Source organism: Sardina pilchardus, chromosome 2, assembly GCF_963854185.1.
Source record: "Sardina pilchardus chromosome 2, fSarPil1.1, whole genome shotgun sequence".
Taxonomy (NCBI): Eukaryota; Metazoa; Chordata; class Actinopteri; order Clupeiformes; family Clupeidae; genus Sardina; species Sardina pilchardus.
The window spans coordinates 5544565-5558606 of NC_084995.1; the positions used below are offsets into that span (position 1 = coordinate 5544565).

At 42.3% G+C, this 14042-nt stretch overlaps 2 protein-coding genes across 4 annotated transcripts in view; one reads left to right on the top strand and one right to left on the bottom strand.

The window, feature by feature from the left end:
• atg9b (autophagy related 9B) overlaps nt 1–14042 on the top strand; it is an 839198-nt gene that overhangs the window by 230693 nt on the left and 594463 nt on the right. The gene's annotated exons all lie outside the window — the stretch shown is intronic.
• The window catches only part of atr (ATR serine/threonine kinase), a 163624-nt gene that overhangs the window by 106115 nt on the left and 43467 nt on the right, over nt 1–14042 (bottom strand). The gene's annotated exons all lie outside the window — the stretch shown is intronic.

Below are 14042 nucleotides of genomic sequence, written 5' to 3' on the forward strand. Positions count from 1 at the left end.
AAGTTGAGCCACTTTCAACTTTCTCTAGTCGCTCAAGACGCCCAAAACGCGACGCCGACCGATTGGTCGCTGCTGGCAGCTGAGAGAAGCTGGCTTCCATTGAAAATGAATGACTTCCGGAATCTTTGGAAGCTCAAGTCGGCGGCGCTGTGAACGTACAGTTAGCCTACGTGTATTTAAAGCGCCCTATGTCAATGAACAGTTCGATCTCTCTAACACGTTGCAGGTAATGCAGCAAGGCTAGCCTCTTCCATAGCCTAGGCTACTCCATAGACCTAAAAGAAACTCCCGGGTGGTTCTCAAACTCTCTCCTCGATCCTCGATGCTCGGTCCCACTGATCTATAATTAACGGTGGGTTTCCACACAAGTTAAATTTCGCCTCGCGCCCATTGAAAATGAACAGGGAAGTTTTCGCTCCGGTAGGGCGAAATGAAGCGAATTCGCCTCATGGGGCAAATTTGAACCGCTCAGAGCAAATCAGAAGCCTGCGTTGTACACAGAGGTGGGAGTTACAAAAAAATCAGAAAACAATGGCGGCAGCCCGGGGGTCGTAACGTAATTAAATGTGAATTAAGGTTTCTTGACCACTTTTAATGGTTTATTTTGATACGGTTTATTGTTTATGTGCGACATAATTGTGTTCAGGACACACAGATCATTGTAGGTTAACGTAAGCTCTCTAACGGTAGAGTTAGCTTGTTAGCTTGTTGACCCATTATAACCTATTGAAAACACATAGCAACTAAATCGCTAGCACACTGAAATGAACTACTATCGTGTTTCTGTACAACATGACTTGTTGTCAACATAAAAACATTAAAACGGATTGTTGTGTATGCCACCTGAACATACTTGGGCTAGATAAACCACTGGATATAATCTGAAGCACTAGACTGTCTCGCTAACTAACCACTAAGCTAACCTGTTGAGCTACCGTTGACCACCGTTTTCAACGAGTATCCTGCCTGTCACTCAACTGAAACGCTAGGTGTGCGACCACCCCCCTCGGGCGAAATTTTAACAGGCGTATTTTGCGTGGTGACATGCCCTGTGGAAACCCAGCGTAACACTGGATAGACTATCCCATTGTTGAGACTGCCACCTTGTGACGAACCCACAAAATTACGAAATGACCTTGTATTGACTTGACGTGCCTGATTCGACACAATTCATGCGGCAACATTAATCAAGTGCCACGTTGTGATATGAGTTTTCGATCGTTATCTACTTCAGTTCTCTTCATGATAGACTTCCAAAAATCACACGTAAGGTGAGTTAGAGTGTCTAGTTTCGCAATTTAAAAAAAAAGTGATTTGAAAATTTTAAAGTAATTGCAGCCTACTCGTTTTGGCCAAAATTCTACATAGCCTATATTAAAGGAACCGTAGCCTATGAATTGCATGCAACATACATGGATTTTTAAATCAAATTTTGTTTTTAATGACCCGCCCCAACCCGCCCCGCAAATTAAGTGATAATTTCTTTACCCGCCCCAACCGGGGTCCGCGGGTTACGAGACGACCCGCGCATCACTACTAGGTATGCATGTTCATGTTGATTCAGAGATAGGCATAGACTACCGTAGGCTACTGTGCGTCAAGCTATACGACAGCATTTTACCATGTGGTGAATTAATGACTAACGTCAGTTTAACATGTCCAAACTTTTGATCGGCGTTTCAAGTGCATGCCGCAAATATCAAATAAACTTGACTGACCGAATCCCTTATATTTGTTGGCAACTGTTAAAATATTCAAAGCCATGCACTGGTAAGGCATGGTAAGCTCTATTTCGTAGAGGGCCTAGGTATTAACTTTGAAAAATGTCTCTGCCCCCCGCGAAAGTAGGCATATAGCCTACATTTTCATGAGGATTACTCTGCAAACCAAAGCATACCAAAGAGGCATAGGCGCGAGTAAATAGTAAGACCTCAGCTGTGGCGCTACTGGTTGAGGCACCTGTGCCGCACGCCAGCAACCCAGGTTCAATTCCCACTCTGTGATCCCCTCCGGATCCCATCAAGAAAAGGCATAAATCGCTCCAAAAAAATATATATTAAAAAAATGAAAGATGGCCCCGGCAGTGGCGCAACTGGCTGGGGCACCATTCTCTCTACTGTCCTGTCCAAATAAAGGCATAAAAAGCCCAAAAATAAATCTTAAAAAAAAAAAAAAAAATGAAAGATGTTCATGTTCAATCGGCTTTCAATATCAGCTACAGCTGCGCCTATGATCACCATGAAAACTTGCAATGTCTATACAGAACTGCTTTCACTTCCCCGAGTCGCGCACGCAACATGCACAACAAATACCGATATTTAGCAAACACATGTATTTCCAGCTGTCAAAACTGATGAGGTCCAGATCTCAGAGGCCTCCTAGCTGCCTACAGCCATGCCTAGTAAGCCTAATGATAGCCTACTAGTTATGACATTAATAGCCTACGACCTCATGTCGGAATGGCACATTGTTTAAAAAAAAAGTTAAATACCGCTACTGCGACCATGAAAACAGAAAATGTCAGAGTGGTGGGACCTTTTCCATAAAGAGACATGCCTCCAGTATGACAATTGGACGTCAATGTCGGAGTGGGGATATGTCGGAATGAAAGGCGGATACCAACTGGAAATCTCTGCAACTGCGATCTGAGATGCTGAGCGTCATGTCTCTTTTCTCCGCTTGTCACCAGCGCGGTGTCTTCGGGTTTTATCGTGTTTTTTCCGGCATGAGCCGAACCTGCATGTTATTAGGGCGGTCTTATGTTTCCCCCCTGCGGTTGCAGTTTTAATTACAACTTTTCTGACTGTAACGCTAGTGACTAGAAGAAGCAATCTAACGTTGAAACCATGCCACAGAACGTTATCGTCTTGTCTCCTGCAGTAGCCTACTCCTATCTTGATTTGCTTGTCGTTACAGTATCCGGTTAGCTCTAGGTGAACGTTATCAATCGTTATAAAGACAATCTAACCTTACCTAACGTTAACATAAGCACTATATTTAGCTAACGACAATCAGCTCGCGGCTAACGTTTAACGTCGGGGCCGGTTGCACCAACAGGGCGCCGGGTCTAGCCACGCCAGTCTTAACTCAGCGTCCTAAGTGAAGTCCAATCTGATAGATGAGAGTTGCACCTCTTCTCCTTCTTGCAGCCTTCTTCTCACAGTCGTTTCTACAGTAGGCTACAAACGGTTACATGCTGCCACTCAGACATGCCACCACTACGACATGCTTCCATTTAGACATGCCTCTATTTCGAACATGCTGCTATTTCGACATGCTGCCAATCCGACACATTTTAGTACCCCCATTCCGACAGTTAACAAATCCTATTTTTTTCCAAGTCAATTTAACGGACCCTATACCCGACGGACGCAAAGTGCATACAAAAACACACCCATTCTTCTCTGTTACATTGCTCCGCGATTATTAGTCACAGCGAGATGAGACCTATATTGCATGAAAGGGCAGAACCGGGGCTTTCCAACGAGACTAGACACGTGTCTGTACGATCAAGTATGAAAATAAAATATGATCATGAATTTAAATCAAAGTATATCATATAGTCTATATTGCTCTGCGTTCACCCACATAGCCACTGCTCTCGCTTGAATTACTCCGGGACCAGGCATCGTACAGACATGACACGCATATCAAATGAAAGAGGAGAAACATAACTTTCCATCGATACCAAACACATCGATCCTTTTGTGTTATAAAAACAGACCAAGTGACAAACAAATTAAGAATGTCATATAGCCTCGACTACCGCTACTCGTTTGATTTACTCGTGAAACCGTGGTTAAAAAGATATGGCTTGCATGTCAGATAAAAGAGGAGAGCTAGAGCTATCCACAGATACCAAATACAACCTTCTAGGCCATAAAACAGACGAAGTGACAGCAAAATAATAACTTCATTTAGCTCCACTTAGTCCGCGAATAATGAGAACTTGCCATGTAACTGCTTTCACTTCCCCGAGTCGCGCACGCAACAGACACATAACCCATAATCATATCAAGAAGTCTTCACAATGACATTTTAAATGTGAATCTTTATTATTTTACACAATTGGATATAGCCTAGTTATGACATTAACAGCATTAATGACCTCATGTCGGAATGGCACGTTGTTTGAAAAAAAAGTTAAATACCGCCACTGCGACCATGAAAGAATAAAATGTCGGAGTGGTGGGACTTTTTCTCATAAAGAGACATGCCTCCACTACGACAATTGGACGTCAATGTCGGAGTGCTGGTATGTCGGAATGAACGGCGGATACCGCTACAAACTACATTGCTATCATTCTCATGTTTGTTGTTAGCAAGCTAGCAGTCGTTTTAGCTATATGTAATATGTTTGTGTACATTAAAATTTCCTACCATAAGCTAACGTTATATTTGTTGTATAATTTCCTAGGCCTACCTGTTGCTGCATAGCATCATCGTTGATTGTATTCCGTATTCCAATGGGGTCTAAGCTCTTAGTCTGTATACTTTTTACCTGCATTAAAGTGTAGATATGTATGTAAGCTTAGCTATCCTACCAGTCGTTTCACTGTAGGTGAACTTCAGTAGGCCTAGCCTACTAAAGTGTCAGTGCTTGCAACTCGTCTGAAGTTAGCAACTTCATTTCAGTCTTTTATTCTAATAAATGAAGAGTTATTTTCTAAAATAGGGCCTCAATTACAGTGGGTACGGGTTGAGAATGCACCTTCTCCCGCGGGACTCCCGAAGAGATCCCGCAGGCCGTCAAGCCGATTTTTTTCGAGGCTAAGGCAATGTACCCAAACAACCACCAGGTGGCAGAAAGTTTCATCCCGCATTTGAAAATGATGAAGACCGCATATCCGTCAATAGTCGACTCCTTAATCTCATTTAATCATTACAATGAAGGTGATGACTGGCGAAATTATTCAAACGACGTTTCAATTAACCATTGTTGAAATGAATGAAAATGGTTATAGAAAATCGCCTACAGCCTAACGCCGACACAGCTGATTCTTTGATTGATTCTAAGCTGTTTAGGGGATGGGGATGTAGGGGATGGGTAAACTGGCGCGCTACAAACATGCTACCAATCAAATATAATATTAGTAGGACTAGCCTACTTAGACACTTTAGTCATAGCCAACGTTGCCATGTTAATTTGGGCTAGAAGTGCTTGCTTGTGGTGGCGCTCCTGTCCGCTGCTTCTCCGGAATTGTGTGGCAAATTTGTCAGCAATCAGCTTAAATGTCAAATCATATTTATTTCTCTTTGTCGCCATGGTATTGGGGGAAACGCGGAGAAACGAGATGGTCAGTCCTCGTATTTTTTCTTCGCGTTTCGTTATAAGAAATAGCCTATATAAGTAATGTAATGGTCAATTTGCTGCGCAATTGACCAAGCAACCGCGGACCGACAGAAAAAGAAAGCAAACGTTGCTGCGGAAATTCTTGCTAATTTGATGTGTTTAAACGTAGAGCCATACAATTAGGTGTGTCTGTTATTATGATAATTTTCGAGCATAACTGGTTGTCCATAGCTCAGTGACAGGTGTTAATAGTAGAGATGCACCGATCGATCGGCCGCCGATCAGAATCGGCCGATTTTCACGTGATCGGCCACGACCGGCGACCGGCCGGTCAGTCTGAGACATGCCGATTTTATGCCGGTCAAATGCACTCGCACCTACTTGTAACAACATTACACAGCTGAGTTAGCAAAGTTTGATGAAGCTAGCAAAGGCTAACAGCGCCAAATCAGCGCTTTATCCAGCGCCAAAGGGCTGGATAAAGCGCTAATGCTGAGTTTTTCTATGCAGCGAACGCTGTGCTTTGCCATATTGCGTGGAATTTACTAAGCTGTCACTTCAGGTTACGTAAACAGCGCACATCACCGCCCGTCCTTGCCGCTAATTGCGTGCTCACAGCTGAACCACAAGCGCTGTCAACAAGCAGCAACATAGCCACGGCAGGAATAAACATCGTTTTGCTTCGGTTTGCCACCTTAGCATGTATTCTTTCACACTAATAGGCTACAACAACAAAGTCCGATTTACACATTTAGAGGTTTATTTCATTACCTTTTGTCTACTCACGCCTGTATATTTCTTCTAAATTCGCCAAAAGTAAGCATTCTAACATGTCTTCATACACTACCGCGACCGTGATACAAAACATATCATGTGTGGTGTCGTTGGAAAGCTGTGTTTCATGACGTTATGCCATCCAAATATGGACACTTCCTTTGTATCCGCAAGCAATCGCGAAAGTTCAAAGAAGAGTGTAGTAGACTGAGTATGCATGCCATTGGCTGTGTTTCAAGGCTGTTATCTCAAAATTAGTTTTTTGTAATTTTCCAACATCTCAGCCTATGTAGCACCTATACACCAAACTTTCCAGTTATACACTTATCAGTATTCTAAAGATATTTACAGTTGGATATTGTATGTGAGAAGAAAAAAATAGTAGTCCTACAGTGCATTTCTATTAGTAGTGTGTGAAATGAATGTCCCACACTGGGAATACTGCAGGTGAAGAAGACTTGAAGAAGAATCTGTCTATTCACATTTTTTTACCAGCCATTGATAAGTTGATTACATTTTTATATTAACATGTTGTATTAAAGAAAGGATAGAAAATAACTCTTTTTGTGTGCTGTAAAGTGGTTAGAAGATGCCAATCGGAATCGGCTAAAATCGGTATCGGCAGGTCAAATTCTATGAAAAATCGGAAATCGGAATCGGCCAAAAAATTGCAATCGGTGCATCTCTAGTTAATAGCCTTGCCATAAGCACTGCTGCAGGTGCTTCTTTTATTATGCGGTTAGAGCATAAGCGCTTACTCATAGACTATAACTCAGGGACAGGTGCAAAACCACCAACTGGGATGGATCGAAGGGCAAGCAAGCACTGCCACACAACGTGAAGGCCTTTGTGTTGTCAACACTAAGCAGAAAGTTTCCTACGATGGGGAGAAGTGGCCGCAAGGACTGCATCGATAAGATCAACGAATAGCCTACAGTAATGTTTTACAACCCAGCTGGTATCCGCTGTTCATTCCGACATATCCCCACTCGGCGGTAGGCCTAGGCCTATTTAACTTTTTTTTTTTTTTTCAAACAACGTGCCATTCCGACATGAGGTCATTAATAGGCTATTAATGTCATAACTATTAGGCTATCATTAGGCTTACTATGCATGGCTGTAGGCAGCTATGAGGACACTGAGATCTGGACCTCATCGGTTTTGAGAGCTGGAAATACTTGTGTTTGCTAAATATCGGTTGTTGTGCATGTTGCGTTCGCGACTCGGGGAAGTGAAAGCAGTTCTGTAAAGACATTGCAAGTTTTCATGGCGATCATCTGCGCCGCGCCGCGCAGCTGTATCTGATTGTGAAAGCCGATTGGAAATACATAAGTTTAGAGCGAACGTTTCAACTATGTTTGCCATGGTAGACAAAAACACTCAAATAAAACAATAGCCTAACAAATAACTGCATGCGTAATGGACACGGCTCTATATCCTAAATAATTGTCGAGGTTCGCCATTTGGTAATATGACCTATCCTTACTGACAATATTTGGATTGGACAATTTAGATTGAGCACAACTAAAGTTGCACGAAGGCAAAATACAGTCCTAAAAGCCTATTCTATATAGCCTGGCCAATATTGTAGATGTGCAAAAGCAGCATTTGCGTGCGTGCTTGCCGGTGAGGTGTAGCCTACAAAAATGAGTATAACATCTGATTATTGAAGTATGGCTATAGGATATAGGCTAGAGAAGAGTTGGTTTAAAATTCAAGTGTAGTAAAAAAGTTTGTCCACATCCCCGGTCAAGGTGCAGAACAAGAGTAGGCTAAATCATAAAAAATGGAAAAAGGTTCGCACACTTGAAATCCTTCTTTTTTGATTTGATTTTATTTTCTTTATCACAAAGGAATGACGTTTCGACCGTGTGGTCTTCTTCAGATTAAAATTCAAGTACGTGCGCTATTTAACCCCTCGAGACCGACTGCAGTCTGCTGACACAGCCAGACGACTCTCCCAACCCATTCATTCGTTTTGGCCGATATAACCCATTCATTCGTTTTGTGCGTATATAGATTCCTGCATGCTGCATTACCGTGACCCTTAGCCTACCTTGAGGATGATTTTTTCTCATTGGAATACAGCAGGACAGAATGCCTTTTATCTAACAAACGCAAAAGCTGAGATTGTTGGAAGGACTAGGCTACTCAACAAACTTGTTTTTCGTTTCTGGGAGATCTCGTTGTCGTTTTGGATTGTCGGATTTTTATACTTATTGTTTGGACTTATGGACAATGAACTTTGAGGGGTGGTTGTTAGTGCTTTGCAAAGCTTTGTGTTAATAAGTGTCGGTCCTCCTATCCTTCAGCTCACTGCGCGATGCAGTTGCGCATAGTGGCCAGCCACGAAGTCATTAACTGTTTACGACACAATACATGATATTTGTGTTTTTCGTTTCTTAGATTTAATGCATGTTTGACATGTAAACAGGCCTTCAGTCCGTTAACTTAAGGCCTTCTTTTGCATGGGGTAATAACCTAGGCTATTATGTGCGTAGTGGCTGCATACTCTTGATTATAATAAGAGGCAAATTGTTACAGGACAATTTAAACTGACTTCCCCAATGCTTCCCCGCAGCACATTACATTTTAATATAGGCTAATATAGGATGAACAAAGTCTATGGACTTGCTATATTAAATCCAGTAGCCTAATAATTCTATGTGCCACGTCTTTTCACGATTTCGCAAGTGATGTAGTAGGCTACGTTTAAACATCGACAAACGTCTGTGAGACTACCCATTTCATGAAGAGCAATTGTCTTGTGCGATCATTCCCCCTCCCCCACACTTGTCTAACCAGTTCACTAGACATTATAGCCTACCTATATGTGGCATTGAGGACGATTGCCTCCCTTCCCCCTCTCTCTCGACAGACACTTCCTGACACTAGGGCTCGGGATCAAGACATCAAAACTTCGCGGGCACAGCCACATTGGCAGCTTCACTCCTTAGTTTACTATGGATTACTATGGATTTACTCCCGCCTTTTAGTGTGTTCCTGTTACTTAGTTTTTGCCTTCTTGGTAGTATGTTGCTGTGTAGTGGGGTGTAACAGTGCAACCCACGATCGCAAGAGGAAAAGAATAAATCGCTACTATATTTCTGCTTCTTGTCTTGTGCATCTGAATGAATGGATATTACGTTCAGTGCGCTACCAAATGGCGGCGATATTCCTAGAATGCAAGGCGTGTGCCCGAGCCCTATTATGTAAATGTAAAAAATGTGTGTGTGTGTGTGTGTGTGTGTGTGTGTGTGCGCGCGCGCTGAACCACGAATTCACATATTAACTTTTCTTTTCAGCAGACATCGCAATCATAAAAAAATCGCAAAACTTTTTAATAAAATAATGCCTCTTGTCTTAATGGGTTCCGGAGGTTCGTAGAGTAAGTTTTGAACCCCGGTCGCTGACGTATGATTAAGATGCCGCAACCAGTTACGCCACAGTTCGAGTGTCAATCTCTTCGCACTTAGCCAAGAAATATAAAGGATTCAGTCAGTCGAGTTCATTTATTCGCGGCATGCACTTGAAACGCCGATCAAAAGTTCTGACATGTTAAACTGACGTTAGTCATTAATTCACCACATGATAAAATGCTGTTATATTGACGCACAGTAGCCCACGGTATGTCTATCTCTGAATCAACATGAACATGCATAACGAGATCCATATATTCTAAGTTGCTAGAAACTTCTTTTGCGGAGCTAGGCCTACTAGTCGATGGTTACAATGAATCACCCTCACTGCCCTATCGCATATCTGACCATTCATTGTTACAATGTTACAAAATGCGCGATCTTCTCCATGCATGTAGCCTACGGTTATAAGTAAAGTGACATGATAGGCATGTAGCCTAGGCCTATTAAAGATATTTCTGTTAAATACATTTTATTTTCAGTTGTCAAAAGTGGTGGGGACAAACAGTGGCGGTTTTAGGTACGGGCGAACCGGGCGGTCGCCCGGGGCGGCATCTTGTATGGGGCGGCACGAGCGCTTAACCCTATGAGCCCGACTGACGCAAAGTGCGTCAAAAAACACTCATGGGGGCGCTCGTGGAGGATCTCGCCTGGGGAGTAATTCAGTCTAGAACCGCCACTGGGGACAAAATCTGTGATAAAGTGCTGGGTGCTACCCAGCGTCGCCGGTTAAAATGAACATGCCTCCGTTTTAAAATAGCCTATAGGCCTACACATTTCTAAGTATTCCTAGCATAAATGTAGCCTAAATGTCCATCTTGTCCATCTCTTTCGTCTTCGCCTTGACAATAATAGCCTATTCACGGAAATGCGGTCTTGTAACCGTAATGAATTAATGAATTAATCTAAGGTTGCCTATCGAGTCTTTCAGGTTGAATTGAAGGCTTCTAAAACCATTTTCATTAATTTCAACAATGGTTTATTGAAACGTCGTTTGATTATAATTTCGCCAGTCATCACCTTCATTTTAATGATTAAATGAGACGGATTAAATGAGACGGATATGCGGAGCATTTCTCTCCCTCTCCATTGACCAAAACGTTGCTCTGGCATCTCTGCTGGACTGACTGAGTTATAGGCTACGTCGAGTGAGAGAGCCAGCTGTGAGGTACGCTGTAAAACATTCGAAAACTCTGAAACTGCAATCTGACATGCCGAGCGTGATGTCTCTTTTCTCCGCTTGTCACCAGCGCGGTGTCTTCGGGTTTTTCCGTGTTTTCCGGTATGAGCCGAACCTTCATTTTATTAGGGCGGTCTTATGTTGCCCCCTTGCGGTTGCACTTTTAATTAAAGTCCCGATGCTTCGGGAGTCCCGATGTGCGGGAAAGAAAGGAGCATTCTCAACCCGTACCATCTGTATAGGGCCACAATTTGCCTTTTCATAAATCACTTTTTATGAAAGAGCTCCTTGCTATGCCGCTAGCTCAGGTCATGTCTGTCATTCGTGTAGTGGTCACTAAAATCATTACTGAACATTGGAAGACTCTTCTATGACTCTTCTATGATCCCAAAAAGATTGTCTTCGACTTGTTATATTTTTGAACATTTATTTAATGTAATGAAAAACAATGAACTGCACCTCTGCATCCATATATGCACTATGCGCAACTATTATTCATAGTGAGACGGTAGGCTAATTACGCTCACGTATTTCTTAAAGTGACAGGCACTCAATTACACCTACTGTACACACAACCAACTAAACTCAATTAGCCCTACACCACACTGAACATATTGTAGATACTGACAGCATGTATCCAAGACGTTAAAGATATGCCACCACTTTTAAAAGCTAATATTAAGCCCTGTACTGTTCAAGTATGGAAACTGTGATGTGAAAATATAAATAAATCTGCCGTATTTGAAATAATTTCAATAGTTTTCATGAGTGAATGTCTATTTCTAAAATTATAGGCTACAAGTTTTTAATGTCAAATATCTACAGCAAGTACCCTATCATAATAACAGATTAATTACAGTACTGGAAAGACTTATATATATATCAGTATTGGCATCGCAATCGGCCAAAATGAGCTTGTAAATATCGGCATATCATTGCTGGACCAATTTGGAGAGTTCTCTGGACACAAACTAAACCGACATAAAAGCGTACTTTTCCCAGTAAATGACCTGGCACTTAAATTGGATTACTCAAACATACCTCTTAAACTTGAAAAGGAACATTTAACCTACCTAGGAGTCACTATTACAGGAAGGTATACACATATCTTTAAAGAAAACTTTGTGAAATGCCTGAATCAGGCTAAGGAGGATCAATCAAAATGGTCACCCTTATCCATGACACTGATTGGACGTATCAATTCTGTGAAAATGAAAATTCTCCATAAATTCTTATACCTTTTCCAATGTGTCCCTGTTTTTATACCCAAGTATTTTTTTTACTCTTTAGATTCCGTCATCTCATCATATACAGACTAATATGGGTCCTTTCCATGGAAAAACATCTCTTCATCATCAGAGAGTCCACTTTCAAACCCAGATCCCTCATCAATATCACTAGGTCCAAAGTCATTTGGTAACACTGGAAATAATAAATCCTCTAAGATAATTTTAGCCACTTCTTCTTTGGTAAACTTTTTGTTGTTGATGTTTAGTATTCTCGAAAATATCCGCGATCAATCACTTCTCTCCGACCTGTCTGCTGCACGTCTGTGACCCAAACTGACCTGACCGGTCTTGACCTGAACGTGAATTGGGGTACTAGGCATGCGCAGTAGCCTGTGCGTTCATTTGCGGTTTGCGTCTCTCTGATGCAAACTTTTGGAGCATAGCAATGAACAAGGAAAAGTAGTGTCGGGATCGGTAAGTTGAGCTATTATTCTCAAAAAGACTTTGGGTGGACGAGAAATAAGTCAAGTTATTATGTTACTGCTACTTCATCTTAGCCAAGCCAAAGTATACATTAAATGTATAGTCTGGAGTCGGACCATTCACAGACCTGAAGCCTGTGGGTAGGATGAACAGGTGTCTTTCAAACTGCCTCTGCACGTAATAGGCCAGCATTTGTGACGAGTCATAGTCGGTCGGCAAAACGGTTATGGTTGTTCTGCTATCTCGCAGCTCTGTCGTCACCGTGCTAAGGCGGGCTCAAGGACTCGGTACACAGATAGAGCGTTCTGATTGGACTGGCTGCCTTGGTGCCGGACGCAGGATTTGCCATAAGGCACGTTTAGACTTGCTGTAGACAACGCGTTCGTCTACGCATCATGGCTGCCTCGCGTATTTTGCGGTCATTTGGTGTGTCGGTCGTGCACGTTGTCGCAAGCGAACACGACGCGTCCACGAGATGCAATACTGACAAGAAAGTAGGGGGCGATCATTACCAAAAGAAAGTGACTGCAAGATGCATTATCGACATCAAAGCTGGGGGCAATCATGAGAGTAAACAATGGCACATGGCCACATCCACATCTGATATTAGGCTAATAGTCTCCCCCTGGTGAAGACCTCCAGTAAGGTGCGTAATGCTGCAGCGAGTCTGTACACAGGACACAGCAGGTCGCATACGGGCGCATACGCTTACGCTTGGTCTAACGGCAAGTATAATCCCAGCCTTAACGGTGTGACCCTAGACCATCCCGCTCAACAAAAAAATTGTTTTGCCGCTAGGGTGCGTCTAGATTTCTAGGCTAACTTCATCTGCTTTTACAACGTGATGATCCCTTTGACGGATAAATATGTGTTTGGTATCTTCATGTAGCTCTATGTCTCCTCTTTCATCCGATGTGTCATATCTATGCGTTGACGGGTTTGTGAGTAATTCAAACGAGAGTAACGGGTGTGCAGATAAAAACAGAGGAGAAATAACTCATGTTATTATTTTATCTGTTTCTTGCAACGTGATCCCTTTGACGGATAAATATGTGTTTGATATCTCCATGTAGCTCTATGTCTCTTCTTTCATCCGATATGCGTGCCATACCTGTGCGTTGACGGGTTTGTGAGTAATTCAAACGATAGTAAAGGGTGTGCAGATGAGAACAGACGTGTTGTAGATTATAAAATATGATGCAATTTGAATTAATTTCATGATTTTTCATTTTTTTTTAATGCTTGAGCATACAGACATGTGTCTGGTCTTGCTGGAAAGGCGCATCTGTCTGCTTTCAGGTGATATAAGCCTCTTGTCGCTGTGACAAATAACTCCGAAGCAATTTAACAGAGAGGGAGGGGTGTGAAATTTGACGCACTTTGCGTCCGTCGGGCTCATAGGGTTAAAGGTTGAATATTTCCTCATTTTTTCATTTAAGGCATTAAGATCAATTTCCAAAAGATGATTTTATATTGTCAACTTTATCATGTGTTCCATTACGTTTGGAGGGCACTGTAATTCACTTTTGGACTATTTGATTATAGGCTAGTGCTAAATGCCGACATTCCTAAACCTGCTCACAAGTGCCACCATTGCAGCTAAAAATATGCGAGAATCACGTGTGAAACCCACAATTTAAAAGGGCACCCACTGTAGGGTTAAA